This window comes from Bos javanicus, chromosome 24 (assembly GCF_032452875.1).
Source record: "Bos javanicus breed banteng chromosome 24, ARS-OSU_banteng_1.0, whole genome shotgun sequence".
Classification (NCBI taxonomy): Eukaryota; Metazoa; Chordata; class Mammalia; order Artiodactyla; family Bovidae; genus Bos; species Bos javanicus.
Window position 1 is genome coordinate 9457040 of NC_083891.1, and position 12516 is coordinate 9469555.

A 12516-nucleotide genomic window follows, 5' to 3' on the forward strand; every position below is an offset into this window, starting at 1 on the left:
AAGGCAGGAGGAGATTGAAGATTGAAGGAGGAGAAGGGGACTACTGAGGATGAAATGATCAGATGACATCATTTACTCAATGGACGTGAGTCTGAGAAAAACTCCGCGAGATGGTGAAGGACAAGGAGGCTTGGTGTGCTGCAGTCCATGAGGTTGCAAACAGTCAGACATGACTGAGCAAATGAACAACAAAAACAAATACTTTAAATAAAAATCAGTGTTAAAATTAGGTTACAGAATCAATACAATACTGTAAAGCAATTATCCTTCAATTAAAAATAAATAAATTTTTAAAAAGTTAGATTGCAGAGATGAGGTATTTCAGCTCCATACCAGAGCTAGTACTATATTTAAATTAATGTCATTTCAAAATTGTCTTAAAAAAAAAAAAAAAAAAGGTGTCTGTACCAGTTTTTCTTGAAGAACCTTCTGGAAAGTTTACTATTATAGGAACACTGTTTTGAACTAAGCCAATTGATCCCATATGCTCAATCATTAGCATCTGTCAATGTCTGGAAATTATTGTTGGAGCACCTAGACTTCACAAAATTTCCAAGCTGCTTCTGGGCCTGAAATACCTGATTGGCTGATTATGAGTCTCTCAATGGAGTGTTAATAGATGTATCAGTGAATTTCTACTTTTGGAAAATTAAATTGTGCTTCTGTAAATGTGTATCTGTATATAATTTAACACAATAGTGGGTTGAGTTTAATATATTTCTTGGGTAGATAAGAAATTTCCAAGTTTAAAAACCTTTTAATCACAACTGGTCATCTTTACTCCCATATAGGCATAGTTCTCCTGAGATCTCAGTCCCTGATTTTCAAAAGTGAGCTGCTCTGGCTGGAGTAAAACAAGTTTTGTGTAGTTCATTATAAGTGTGTATCAACAGTATAACAATGTTACCTCCATATAATGGAACATGGTGGGACTGTGAACCTCCTGCTCTGACACCTTAGTGAATGGTGTGCGTGTGTCCCTGTTCTCAGTTGTCTCTGACTCTTTGCAATCCCATGGACAGTAGCCTGTCGGGCTCCTTTGTCCATGGAAGTTTCCAGGCAAGAATACTGGAGCAGGTTGCTGTTTCCTACTTCAGGTGATCTTCCCCACCAAAAGATCAAACCTGCGTTTCTTACATCCCTGGCATTGGCAGGCAGATTCTTTATCCTGTGTCACCGGGGAAGCCCATTAGTGGATGGACCTATAACATAATCCGCTGGTGTGTTTTTAATAGATGTTAATTCTAGTCTTTTTGTCTTCAAAAATCTATATAGACCTTTAAAATTAAGTCCATCTGCCAAATTAATGAGTCGGACATGACTGAGCAACTTCACTTTCACTTTTCACTTTCATGCATCGGAGACAGAAATGGCAACCCACTCCAGTGTTCTTGCCTGGAGAATCCCAGGGACAGAGGAGCCTGGTGGGCTGCCATCTCTGGGGTCACACAGAGTCGGACATGACTGAAGTGACTTAGCAGCAGAAGCAGCCAAATTATTCTGTCCAAAATGAAGCATGACTAAATTTAAATTTCATGTGGATATTTTCTCATCTGTTGCAGTAATTATTTTTCATAGTGACTTTTTCCTGAATCCATTCAACCCATTTATGTATTCATTCTTTTACATACCTGTCATTGTGAGGACAATTACCATCACTATGAGCCACAGACTACCTTCATCACTATCTGAGTATCTCAGATCCTTGTTTGACAAGTTTATGATCACCTGCATAACATTCTACATCCTTTTTTCTGTTTTCTTAGTCCTATGCCCAGGTCTAGAATTGTTTCATGAAGATAAAGACGTGTGTGTTTGTGTGTGTGTGTTTCCGTGTGTGTTTTCCATAGCAATGTTGAACAGCTCTGCACCGTTTCCCCTTGGACTCCTTCCTTCTGTGGTATCAATGAGGAGAAAAAAAAAATGATTCCTTTTACCCTTCTAGCTTTTTGACTGTGACCTCCTTTAATAAAAGAAAGGCAAACAGGAAAAGAACAATCAGAATTTTATTAGTATGTGCACCTGCTGTAAACATGAGAAATACTCAGGAAAAGTGAATAACCCCTTGACATAGTCCAAGCCACCACCCATCCCATCTCCAGCTAAAAACAAAAGGAGATGCTGCTGGGGAAAAGTGTGAGAAGAAACCAGTTTGGGGAGGTTATCAGGCAAAGCACAGTAAACAAGGAAGAGTTGTTATACAGGTGTAAGCCTTGGTCTTCTCCACTGATGAGTGTCTAGAAGTTTATCATTTTCCTATATCAGAGAGGGAGACATGCTTACAAATGGAGATTTCCCTTATAAACAGAAATGTCTCTTACAAGCTGGAGAAGGAAATGGCAATCCACTCCAGAGTTCTTGCCTGAAAGTCCTATGGACACAGGAGCCTGGTGGGCTACAGTCTATGGGGTCTCAAAGAGTCGGACGTGACCGAGTAACTGAGCATGCACGCACGTTTCTTGCAATAGGGCAGCTTCTACTTGGTTTTCAGAGCTTTTCCTAGGTCTGCTTTTTCTTAAAAATAACCAGCTCAAAACATTCCTTATGCCAAAGAAGCATATGTTGGGATCATATATTCTGCTCCCTTTCACTATTTTCTGTCTGTGATTTGTAAAGCTAGGTTAGAGAGGTGCCTGGTTTTTCCTGGTATATCTAGCTTTAGGAGACTAGTAAATAATTTGACTTAAAATGTCAAATGTTAAGTTTTTGTTTGTCCTCATCTTTGTTGATATATTCCCACATCTAAGAATTTTAAGTGACCAGATATGGGAATATATCAACAAAGATGAGGACAAACTTCCAAAGCACAGATCATAGAAAGTCTGTATAACAATCACAGGCATGCACTGGATTAGCTGTTTTGGAATGCATTGTGTAAAGGACTTAACTCTCTTAAATGACACATGACATTTGAGAAGGTTCTCTACAGCAAGTGTAAGCCTCTCCATACAGAAAGCAAAGGCTATGGATTAAAAAAAAAAAAAAAAACCCTCCTTGTCCATTTATTCTCAGACTATTTGATATTCCCACAACCATATGGTGACTTCAAAAGAGTCTTTACAATAGCTAGGACATGGGAACAACCTAGATGTCCAGCAACAGATGAACGGATAAAGAAGCTTTGTACAGATATACAATGAAATATTACTCAGCCATTAAAGGAACACATTTGAGCCAGTTCTAATGAGATGGATGGACCTAGAGCCTATTATACAGACTGAAGTAAGTCAGAAAGAGAAAAAAACAAATATTGTATATTAACACATATATATGGAATCTAGAAAGGTGGTACTGATGAAGCTATTTGCAGGGCAGCCAAGGAGACTGAGACACAAAGGACAGACTTGTGGACACAGCCCGGAGAAGGAGAGGGTGGAATGAACGGAGAGAGTAACATGGAAACATATACACTAGCACACGTAAAATAGATAGCCAGTGGGAATTTGCTGTATTACTTGGGGAGCTCAAACTGGTGCTCTGTGACAACCTACAGGTTCATGGGGTCCCAAAGAGTCAGACATGACTTAGCCACTGAACAACAAGAAGGGTGGGATCGGGTGGGAGGGAGGTTCAAGAGGGAGGGGATATATGCATACCTATGGCTGATTCATGTTGACATATGGTAGAAACCAAAACAGTATTTTAAAGCACCTATCCTTCAATTAAAAAAATAAATAAATAACATGGAATTAAGGATCATTAAAAATAAAGAATATTGGTTCTTTCATCAAGTAAAAAAGAAGAGTTTAAATCAGTGGCTTTCAAATTGTCTTCATCAAGCCATAGGGTTTCAAATTTACACTAAATTGTTTCAGATGAGTGTTTACTAGAGGAGATGCTTGACTTAGAGGATCTCTGCTCTCATATGTTTGTTATATTAGCTATTAATACAGAATTTAATCAGGGAGGGAAGCCGGCATTTCTACATTTGAAGACTACTGCTTTAGAATCAAACTATTTTAAAGATTTTTCTGAAAATTTAATCTGGCTTTGATCTAATATTATGATGCACTTGAGAAGAGGCATATTTTGTCTTCCTTTTATTTCACTTTCTAGAAAAGTGTTTTATTTCATTAACTTTCCTTTATAATTCAATTAATTGAAGTTTAGCATACAGTAAAATTCACTCAAGCTGTTTAAAAAACTGTTTTCCCTCAGGGCATGTGGCATCTACTTTTCAATAAAACATTTCAAGAATATGCATCAAAATGATTTTTACATGGCTGTAGGAGGCAGCTGATAACTCTGAATTTGAAAGTTTTATACATTATTATTATTGGTGCTGAAGGCTGATGCACTATGCCATCCTAAAATATGTCACTTTGGCATAAGGATCATTTTGAGTTCAGTTTAGTTCAGTTCAGTCGCTCAGTCGTGTCTGACTCTTTGCGACCCCACGAATCGCGGCACGCCAGGCCTCCCTGTCCATCACCAACTCCCGGAGTTTACTCAAACTCATGTCCATCGAATCAGTGATGCCATCCAGCCATCTCATCCTCTGCCGTCTCCTTCTCCTCCTGCCCCCAATCCCTCCCAGCATCAGGGTCTTTTCCAATGAGTCAACTCTTCACATGAGGTAGCCAAAGTATTGGAGTTTCAGCTTTAGCATCATTCCTTCCAATGAACACCCAGTAGTGATCTCCTTTAGAATGGACTGGTTGGATCTCCTTGCAGTCCAAGGGACTCTCAAGAGTCTTCTCCAACACCACAGTTCAAAAGCATCAATTCTTCGGCGCTCAGCTTTCTTCACAGTCCAACTCTCACATTCATACATGACCACTGGAAAAACCATAGCCTTGTCTAGATGGACCTTTGTTGGCAAAGTAATGTCTCTGCTTTGGAATATGCTGTCTAGGTTGGTCATAACTTTCCTTCCAAGGAGTAAGCGTCTTTTAATTTCATGGCTGCAGTCACCATCTGCAGTGATTTTGGAGCCCCAAAAAATAAAGTCTGACACTGTTTCCCCATCTATTTCCCATGAAGTGATGGGACTGGATGCCATGATCTTCGTTTTCTGAATGTTGAGCTTTAAGCCAACCTTTTCACTCTCCTCTTTCACTGTCATCAAGAGGCTTTTTAGTTCCTCTTCACTTTCTGCCATAAGTGAATCTGCATATCTGAGGTTATTGGTAATCTTGATTCCAGCTTGTGCTTCTTCCAGCCCAGGGTTTCTCATGATGTACTCTGCATAGAAGTTAAATAAGCAGGGTGACAATATACAGCCTTGACGTACTCCTTTTCCTATTTGGAACCAGTCTGTTGTTCCATGTCCAGTTCTAACTGTTGCTTCCTGACCCGCATACAGATTTCTCAAGAGGCAGGTCAGGTGGTCTGGTATTCCCATCTCTGTCAGAATTTCCACAGTTGATTGTGATCCACACAGTCAAAGGCTTTGGCATAGTCAATAAAGCAGAAATAGATGTTTTTCTGAAACTCTTTTGCTTTTTCCATGATTCAGCAGATGTTGGCCATTTGATCTCTGGTTCCGAGGTCAGGGGCAGCGGCCGAGAGTGCCAGGCTGCGACGGCGCAGGAACGGCCGAGAGGAGCTACCCCACACCCGAGGCCAGGGGCAGCAGCCAAGAGAAGCATTTTGAGTTAAAGACACTTAAAAAACAGCAAAAGCAGAAAGCACATTCTAATTTCCCCTTCTCTTCCTGAAAATAGGAGATAAAAACTCCCATGTGAAAAATACCATGCCTGGACTGGAGAGAAAGAAACATTCTTCCAGAGGGAGTAAAAGCTGAAAATATTTTATACAAACAGACCTTGTTAGAATAATGCTCATCTTTCTTTAGCCTCCAGGTATATTTTTATTTTTTCCACAATCATCTTTCCTCATTCAACCCAGTACAAAAAAAGCTAGGTTTTGCCACATCTTCTTCATGTTAACGAAGACTCCCATTTCATATAAAACACACATAATACATTTATATGTTTTTCTCCCGTTGACCAGTCATATGTCAATTTAATTCTTAGCCAGACCCCCAAAATCCCTAAGACAGGTAAAAATCTGCCTCTTCTTCGTTGCCACACTTTATGGTGGAGACATTTAAGAACATAACTGTTCATTTTTAAAAAATGCGTTGATATAAATCTAGCATTATTTTCCGGAAAAAAAAAAAATATGGATTGTAGCTGCAGGCATATTCGCATATAATCTTCACTCAGAGGTAACGCAGTCTTAGATTCTGACAAGGGCTTTATTTCACTTCCTTTCCATAAGAAGACACCAGCTTTTTCGCCTGCCTGGATGACTTCCTTAATCTTCGCATGATCAACACCTTAGTGTGCCTACACTGTGTCTTTTGCCAGACAACTGAGTCTCTTCTCTGCTACTCACCTTTTACAAACAGTCTGGTTTGGAGTGAAAATAAAATTAAGTTGGAGCAAAGCCTGAAAAATACGACAGTTCCTATCCTGAGCCAGACTGTGCAAATGGATCCACGAGGAAAATGGAAGAAAAAATAGCCGAGAGGTAAAATCGAGTGAATGGAAAGAGACTTACTACTCTTGGTCTCTCCCATCCACACCAGAAAAATTCAAAATGGGGCAGAAGTGAAGAGAGTAAAATGAGAAGACCCTGGGGTAAGAATACCTGTGGGTATCATGGAGTGAGAACCAGGAATTTGTGTTTCTTGAGCAATTAACAGTGAATGCTGTATTGAGTTCAGGAAACACGTCCCCTCATTGTGTTTGTCCCGTCACAGGTCTTAGCTGTACTTGGTAAACGCTCAGCGTCTACCAGTATGTTAGTGGGTTGTGATCAGTGTGAAACTGAAAGATGTCAGGAAGTTTAATGAGACGTGGTAACTGATGTCTCTTAGAGAAAAGCAGGTAGGGAGAACAGTGTACAACGTATAGGGGGATGGGTGTAATAATAGTAATGGAGGTTCTACCAAGTGACCAAGGCATGTTTTTTAAGAACAACGGTGATTTTTTTCTTAAGATTCAGACAAACCATCTTTCAACTTAAACTTGTAAATTATCTCAACTGATCTTGCCACAGAAAAATAAAATACACAAGAAAACTTTCCCAAGCCCTAGGAGTCTGGTTTCTGAGAGAATTATTCATGATAAGCATAACCCCTGAAGGATGTATTCATTTAGCAATTAGTTGATAAACACCTACAATTAGCAGGCACTGTTCCAAATATTTGGAACACTGCAGAGAACAAAAGTAACAAAATCTCCTTGCAGCGGGGAATTTATATTCTAGTGGGAGAAACTGACAATTAACAAAATAAATACATTGTATGATAGACGGTTGAAGGGGAGCAGAATCTGCTACCCCAAAATGTGCCTCCTTGACAAGAATTCTCTTGAGTTGCTTATTTTTAAGAAATAGTAAACACAGGAGAAGAGGAAAAGCTATGCTTCTGCAAGAATCCTGGAGTGGGTTTCCCTTTCCTTCTCCAGGGGATCTTCCTGATCAAACCCACATCTCTCGTTTTGGCACCCAGATTCTTTACCACTGAGTCACCCGGAAAGCCTTTGCTCTACTATTTCCACATAATTCAAGAATCGAATTCTTTATTCTGATGGCTCCTGCCAAATAACATATTACAGATTTCCACCAACCCGGGCATCTTTTTAAGTAATGCCTTCTGTTGTGTATGAGTTATAATGACATTCTTCTGATTCAAAGACCAATAACCTCACCAGGTCTGTGAAGATGTGGGAAGTAGGAGCTTTGTGATGGCCCTGCATTTCGTCTCATCTATTCTTCTTAACTCATCACACTGTCTCAGAGATGGATTAAACTCTATTTCATATGAAACACGAATTTTGTGCACAGCTTTCCTCTGTGATTTTGTCAGCCCTTCTACAACTTTGAAATATCTTAAACAGTTTAGAAACACAAAACTACTTTTTTATTCATTTTTACTTCCATACTTAAGAAGTCAAGAGGGCATTCTTGTTGATAAATAGAGACACTGAATTCTACCTGACCTGGTAGTGCAGTGATAAAGAACCCACCTGTCAATGCAGGAGATACAAGAGACACTGGTTCAATCCCGGGGTCAGAAAGATCCTTGGGAATATGAAATGGCAACCCACTGCAGTATTTTTGCCTGAATAATTCCTTGCATAGAGGAGCTTGGTGGGCTACAGTCCAGGGCGTCACAAAAGAGTCAGAGACAATTCAGCGAATGAGCACAGCACAGCATATATCAGTGTGCACGGCTTGAATTCTATCTACTGCACATAATCCGGAGTGCCTACTGACAACTTGGAAGACCTGTTTCCCTCAATTGACTAAACTATATGTAATTTTGACTCTGGGCTTTCTTATTGGTTCAGTGGTGAAGAATCTGCCTGCCAGTGCAGGAGACCCAGGTTCAATCTTTGGGTAAGGAAGATCCCCTGGAGGAGGAAATGACAACCCACGCCAGTATTCTTGCCTGAAAAATCCCATGGGCAGAGGAGCCTGGTGGGCTACAATTCATGGTGTCACAAAAGAGTCAGCCAGAATTTAGCCAGTAAACCACATCAAGTGAAGAAGAACTAAATAGCCTCTTGAGGAAAGTTAAAGAGGAGAGTGAAAAAGTTGGCTTAAAGCTCAACATTCAGAAAACAAAGATCATGGAATCCAATCCCATCACTTCATGGCAAATAGATAGGGAAACAATGGTTGACTTTATTTTTCTGGGCTCCAAAATCACTGCAGATGGTGATTGCAGCCATGAAATTAAAAGATGCTCTTTGGAAGAAAAGTTATGACCAACCTAGACAGCATATTAAAAAGCAGAGATGTTACTTTGTCAACAAAGATCTGTCTAGTCAAGGATATGGTTTTTCCAGTGGTCATGTATGGATGTGAGAGTTGGGCTATAAAGAAAGCTGAGTGCCAAAGAATTGTTGCTTTTGAACTGTGGTGTTGGAGAAGACTCTTGAGCGTCCCTTGGACTACAAGGAGATCCAACCAATCCATCCTAAAGAAGAACAGTCCTGGGTGTTCATTGGAAGGACTAATGCTGAAGCTGAAACTCCAATACTTTGGCCACCTGATGTGAAGAGCTGACTCACTGGAAAAGACCCTGATGTTGGGAAAGATTGAGGGCAGGAGGAGAAGGGGATGACAGAGGATGAGAGGGTTAGATGGCATCACTGACTCAATGGACATGGGTTTGGGTGGACTCAGGGAGTTGGTGATGGACAGGGAGGCCTGGTGTGCTGCAGTTCATGGGGTCACAAAGTGTTGGACATGACTGAACTGAAATTACAACAACAATCCTGACTCTTGACCCTGGCCTGCCTTTGCTTAGTCTTCACAAAGAGTAAAAATTCTTTCTCTGCCCTTTTGAGATGTAAATATCTTTTAAATGGCTAACAGTTTTACAAATGAGGAATGTCTTCCTCAAGGACCTGGGAATGATCTCATTAAGTGTCACCAGCAAGGAAGATGCTTTCCCAGTCTCCAAGGGAAGGTTAAGAGCTCAAAGTAATGGGTACCAACGGCAAACAGTCTAGTCACAAACAAATGTATCTGCAGACTCAGGAATAACTCAATGTACTGGATACACACCATGGTTCAGCCTCTCTCCAGCTCACACTACCCTCCTTCATCCACACTTTCACATCTTGTTTTCAGGATTCATCATTAAACTGGGTGTGCACAGACTAATTCAGGATAATATTTACATCTCAGTGTCATCTGATTAGCAGTCTTAATTGCATCCAGAACCTTAATTCCCTTTTGTCATGTAACATACCATAGTCACAGCATCTGAAGTTTACAAAGTAGATATCTTTGGGGAGTCACCCACCACATTCTGTAGAATTTCTTGGTCTGAACAATTCTGGATTAGTAAAAAAATTGAAATGGAATCACACACATTTTCTATCCTTGGCAGTTTAAATAGTCTGTTGATTAATGAGTTTCAGGTGAAAAGAAAAGAAAGTACATTAACCCAAAGTGAGTGAATTGTGTTATCTGTACCATTTGTGAGGGTTTAGAATTCAATGTATATATCTGTCAATTCAATAAAGCCATTGAGCATGTGTACCAAACACAGTATTTGTGACTCTAAAGAAAGCAGATATAACTTCTTATTAAAATTATAAGCCAGGGAATTTCCTGGCGGTGCGGTGATTAGGACTCTGTACTTTCACTGTCAAGGACCCAGGTTTGATCTCTAGTTGGGGAACTAACATCCTGCACATCCATAAATAAATAAATAAAATTACCAAACCGTGAAAATGAAAAAATTTAAAATATACACAAAAACATAAGTATATTACACATTTGAAATTTCTGAATATTTTAAAACAAAATATATTCAATATACTGATTATTTTACTTTATCATTAGGGAAAAAGTGATGTTTGACTTTTCTATTTTTCTCTTCTTTAATGCAAGGCTATGTTGAATAGAAAGGTGAATTTGCGTACTTAGATGAAAATAATATTGAGTGAGAGAGCGGTGTTTAAAACCGTTTAGACAGTATTTCAATTTGATATTTGGCAATTCTCTTAAGGTTAATGGAACAATCTTTGAGATAACATCCAATTTCAACACTGCTATAATTCTACCTGGTTCATGCTCACTCTAGAAGAAATGAGATAGTAACAATACTGTATCACATTTAATGAGATATGAGAAGTGGATGTGTCTGCACTAAATTTTTTGAAATGAAAAAAAGTTGTATGAACCCAAAGTTTGTCAAAGTTTCCAAGACAATAGGAGAAGACAGAAATATGCCATGCTTCCCATGACGAAATAGAGCATGTCATTTTTGCCTGACTAGTCTCATCATCATATGGTCTTAACTTTATACTGTCTGGACTTCTTCTGCCCTGAACAGTCCTAAGATTTTCTAGAAATTAGAATTAGAGACTTTTAGAGTAGAAGGAGGTTCTCAGAATTATATACTGGCTTTCCTTGTACTGCTTGTTTTCCAAATGCAGAGAATGAAAGTCAAGTGGCACCTTGAGTTTAAGAGTTATGATAAGTATTTTCTAGGAAGAGACAATGACAGCTCTGGGAGTAAGTCAACATGGACAGCTTCTTATTCCGCTCCCATGAACACTTCTGCTCTATTGGTTTAGAAAAGCTCCCAATTTCACTCAGAATTTTCCAGTCAAATTTTTTAATGTAATTTAAAGCAGTTACTGGAATATATATAATGTGTTTTTTTCTGGTTCTAATTATGCAGTTTTTAAACATTAAAAATATTGATACTATTAGAATTATCCCACCATCAGAGATACTTACTGTTAAAAGTTCAACCCATAATCACCAGATTGTTTTCTTCATAGATGTAGATACTAAAAAAGAAAACAACAGAAGATCACATTAAAAACATGACTCTGAGTTTATATCCATTTTCTTCTGCCTACCAAGCCTTCCTTTCCATCACATCTTTCTAAAAATGTATTCGGTTATTCATCTTTCATTCATACTCCCTTGGCATGAGATCCCTTTTGTTCCTATTATTAGTGAAGATTTATTTTCCTCTCCAGGAATACACTTTAGCTTGCAGTTTCTTGGTAATACTCATTTCAGTGGTGAAGCTCTTTTTGTAGGCATTTGAGAGTCGATTAGGCCAATGAAGGGGGATATTTATCATCATTTGCTGCTGTTCAGTCACTCAGTCATGAGTGACTGCAACTCTTTGCAGCCCCATGAACTGCAGTCCATCGGGCTCCTCTGCCCATGGGATTTCCCAGGTGATAATACTGGAATGGGTTGCCCTGGATCTTCCTGACCCAGGGATCAAACCCAAGTCTCCTGCGTTGGCAGATGGATTCTTTACCACTGAGGCACCTGGGAATCCCATGTAATATCTTATAAAACCATTAAATGTATCGTCAAAGCTATTGCTATACCAGTAGTTATGTACAGGCATGAGAGGTGGACCATAAAGAAGGCTGAGCACCAAAGAATTGATTTTTTCAAATTGTGTTGTTGGAGAAGACTCTTGAGTCCCTTGGACAGCAAGGAGATCAAACCAGTCCATCCTAAAGGAAATCAACCCTGAATATGCATTGGAAGAACTGATGCTGAAACTCCAATACTTTGGCCACCTAATACAGAGAGCCAACTCACTAGAAAAGACTCTGATGCTGGGAAAGATTGAGGGCAGGAAGAGAAGGGGACGACAGAGGGTGAGATGGTTGGATGGCATCACTGACTCAATATTCATGAGTTTGAGCAAACTCCAGGAGATATGCCTGGTGTGCTGCAGTCAGTGAGTCACAAAGAGTAGGACATGACTGAGTGACTGAACATCAACAATATTCTATAAAACTCTTAGGCATAATTCTAAAGCATCTAATGCTCTTTTTGCTTTACTCCTCATTAAAAAAAAAAAAAACAGTCAATCAATACTACAAATCTAACGGCACATGCTTGAAATCTTAGTTTAAAACTTCTAGACTTCAGTACATTATAAAACTAATGGGAGGAAATAAATACTTAATTGGTTTTACTGGCAGGCTTGAGACTCCAAAGATAAATTTTACCAGCGTCAAAATGGTCTGTGAAAGATTTCCTGTAACCACAGTTGTAATT